General features: G+C 44.9%; 1 long non-coding RNA gene across 1 annotated transcript; it reads left to right on the top strand.

The window, feature by feature from the left end:
• The first annotated feature begins 2,497 nt into the window (after nucleotides 1-2,497).
• LOC135981681 (uncharacterized) lies at nucleotides 2,498-3,376 on the top strand. The gene is made up of 2 exons (XR_010598820.1): nucleotides 2,498-2,619; nucleotides 3,175-3,376. It is a non-coding gene; the product is annotated as an uncharacterized LOC135981681 (long non-coding RNA).
• The last annotated feature ends 427 nt before the right edge of the window (nucleotides 3,377-3,803 follow it).

The raw sequence follows: 3,803 nt of genomic DNA, 5'->3' as shown, positions 1-3,803 counted from the left end.
TCCCTGTCTCCGGCCTTGGATGGAGAAGCAATGCTGTCTGAGCAGGGAGACCGAAATCTTATTGCCTTTTAATTTACTGAGCTGTCCCAGTGCCAGTGCAGCAGGGACAGATATTAGAGCAGAGAAGCGGCTGCTGTGTCAGAGTATGGACAGAGTGGGGGGTCTCTGGTTACACTCTCCCTCTTTCTCCTCTCCCCGCCCCTAACCTTCACTCTCAGGTTCTCTGGACTCTTAGCTGGAGCACTCCGACTCCCTCCTCTGTTTTTTCCCATTCCATAATCCTGCAGTGGGGAGGCAGAAGGGAAGACGCCTCCCCGCATACCTTCCCCTCCCCAATATTTTTTCATTCTGGATATGACTGGGGACACCCCTCCGAAAAAGGCATTTCAGTACCAGCAGACTCTGGTGAGTATGACACCTGCATGACTCCTCTAGTCTCCTTCCATTTCTCTGTCTCCTACCTGGGCCCCCAGATATCCAGCAGAACAGCCCTGCAGGAGGCAATCTCTGGTTCCCTTCTCTTCTGGTTAGCTGGATAACCTTTCACAAGGCCATGCATGGGAGCCACAGGGAATCTTCAAGCTTGCTGCCTCCAAACACCAGTTCTTCTAGAATAGTTTCTCCAGTTCTTTCCTCTCCCCAAATCCCCCTGAAGGAGAGCACTGCCCAAGCTCTTTCTAGGAGGGGAGAGGATTGTGCTTTTTAGGACAATTGCTCCCTCCTGCATACAAGGGGTAAATCGCTCATTTATCCCCAGCCCTCTTTCCTTATTCCCCCAAGGAAGAACTTGGAGGGGGTTTGCCTGAGCCAGTTACCCCAGAAGCATATCCCCTCAGGATGAGGGAGAGGGAAATGGTATTTCCCAATGTGCTGTGAACTGGCACTATTGAAGTTGGCGAAGGACAGGAAGGGAATGCCTGGGAGGTTGGACCAGTGCCTATAAGGGGGAGTGCTCTGCACTGCTGCATGGGAAACCCAGCTGCCAGTCCCCAAACTGAGCTTTTGCTCCCCTGGGAGAGTTACAGCCAGCCATAGAGGTCAGTGTCCTGCCCTCCCCTGCCCCATTATACTCATCCTAAGGAGTTAGTGCCCTTCCCTATCCTTCATAATGGGTGTCCTAGGGGGCAACTGCCCTGCATAGTCCTTTGTTATGGACACCTTAGAGGGTTAGTGCTCTGCCTTGTGATACAGGTGCCCTTGGGTCAGTCATATGAACTACTGTGTGTTGTGGGCACCTTTAGAGGTCAGTGACCTACATTGTCTAGTGTTATGGGTGCTGCAGGGGTCAGTGTCCTGCAGTGCTGTGTGTTACAGGGCCCGAGGGGTCAGTCCCTTGCAGTACTGTGTGTTACAATGCCTTGCAGTGCTGTGTGTTGTGGGGCCTGAGGGGTCAGTCCTCTGCAGTGCTGTGTGTTAGACTCTAAGGGTCAGTGTTTAGTAGGAAAACTGGGGTCCCTTGTGCTCCCTGGTCTCTCACTCCCCAGGGCTGTCAGAGGAAGGGGTATTCATCTGCACAGCAGTGGAGAAACCCTGTCTTTTGACTATTGGAGGAAGAGGAGTGTCCTCCCATCCAGATTGACTAGGGAATAATGCAGATGGAATCCTAGCCCTCCTCTGGATGGTTGTGGCTGAGTGGCACTCAGACCCACTGGGTATGTGTTATACAGTACAGCAATAGAAGAGGTGCTGGGGCGGAGGCTGTCAGGCTGAACTGCATTTGGTCTGATGGGAAAGCAATATCTAATACTTTTCATCTGAGTGCTGCAAACGAGCACTGCCTTGTCCTGAGGCCCAGTTCCATCCAGGTCAATGAGAAGCTGTTTTAATTCTAGGGTCAGCCACACCACTTTCTCCTCTGAAAACTTGATTTCAAATCCTGATTTTAAGTGACTTAAGGCTTTGGTTCCTATTTCTGCAATTTTCAAATGTATGGAATAAATTCACACCATTCTGCTCAAACACTCAAGGGCTGGAATGCATGTCAGTACTGAGGGCATCAGCAGAGTTGGAGGGAGCCCATGATTGCTATAGCAGGTTGTGTGCATTGGTTAAGCTTTCAGGGGGCCAAGTCTAGAAGAACAAGACGTACTGAGTGGGTCAGGAGGACTGAATTATTAGCAGAGTTGGGTGGAGAGTGTAGGACTAAAATAACAGGTCAGAACTGAGGTTTCTTGGTGGAGTGGTCGAGAGGAGCCCAGGATTGGAATAGCAGGGGGCGCTGAGCATTAGTATCAAGTTATGGTGATGTAAATCTCTAGGTTTGAGGATGATATCTGGGAGAACTGCAATTAAGATTAATAGATTTATAGATTATAAAACCAGAATGGACTACTGAGATCATCTAGTCAGACCTCCTATGTAACACAGGACTGAATTAATTCCTGTTTGAACTAGAGCATATGCCTTAGAAAAACAGCCAATCTTGATTTAAAAATTGCCAGTGATGAAAATTCACTACAACCCTTGTGCTGTTCCAATCGTTAATTACCTCACTGTTAAAAAATTTACATATTATTTCCAATCTGAATTTGTTTACCTTCAGCTTCCAACCATTGGACCTTGTTGTACCTTCTCTGCTAGATTGAAGAGCCTGTTATCATAATTTTTTTCCCAATGCAGGTACTTATAAACTGTTATCAAGTCATCCCTTAACCTTTTCTTTGTTAGACTCAAGGAGCTCAGTCTGTTTAGTTTATCACTATAAGGTGTGTTTTCCAAACTTTTAATTATTCTCATGGCTCTTCTCTGAACCCTCTCCAATTTATCAATATTCTTCTTGAACTGTAGACACCAGAACAGGGCACAGTATTTGAGTAGCAATCACATCAGTGCCATATACAATATCCTCCATACTACTACTCAAGATTCCCTTGCTTACCTGTACAAGGATCACATTAATCCTTTTGGTCACAGCATTGCAGCTGGTTATTCAACATAACCTCCAAATCTTTTTCAGAGTCACTGTTTCCCAGGATAGGGTCCCCCATTCTGTAGGTATGGATTGTTCTTTGTTCCTACATGTATAACTTTGCATTTGGCTATATTAAAATGCATATTGTTTTCTTGTGCCCAATTTACCAAGCGATCCAGATTGCTCCGTATCAATGATCTGTCCTCTTTAGTTTTTACCACTTACCCAATCTTTGTGTCACCTGCAAACTTTTTTTCTTCCAGGTCATTGACAAAACATGTTGAATAGCACAGGGACAAGAGTCAATCCCTGTGAGACCCCATGAGAAACACACCTGCTCGATGATGATTCCCCATTTACAATGACAGATTAAAATTGTCTAACTGATAGGTTTCAAAATATTTAATGTGTGCCATGTTAATTTTGTATCATTTTAGTTTTTTAATTAAAATGTCAAGAAATACCAAATCAAATGTCTTACAGAAGGTTAAGTATATTACATCAACACTGTTACCCTTATCAACCAAACTTGTAATCTCATCAAAAACAAATAAGAAGTTAGTCAAGTTTTATTTTTCATAAATCCATGTTGACTGGCATTAATTATATTAGCCTCCTTTAATTCTTCATTAATCCAGTCCCATATCAGCCATTCAGTTGTTTTGCCTGGGATCAATATCAGGCTGACAAACCTATAATTACCCAGGACATCCATTTACTCGTTTTATATATTGGCACATTAGCTTTCTTCCAGTCTTCTGGCTGCATTGGAGGAGCTCAGTGGGTTATAGCAGGTATTGCAGAATTGAGTGGCAATGGCAGAGCTGGAGAAAAATTTACTAACATACCTTATTCTTTTCATGTAGCACAACTGGTGGGTGGGATTGAAATA

Source organism: Chrysemys picta, chromosome 1, assembly GCF_011386835.1.
Source record: "Chrysemys picta bellii isolate R12L10 chromosome 1, ASM1138683v2, whole genome shotgun sequence".
Lineage (NCBI taxonomy): Eukaryota > Metazoa > Chordata > Testudines > Emydidae > Chrysemys > Chrysemys picta.
The sequence above is the reverse complement of the archived record's forward strand: the minus strand, read 5'-3'. Positions and strand labels throughout refer to the sequence as shown.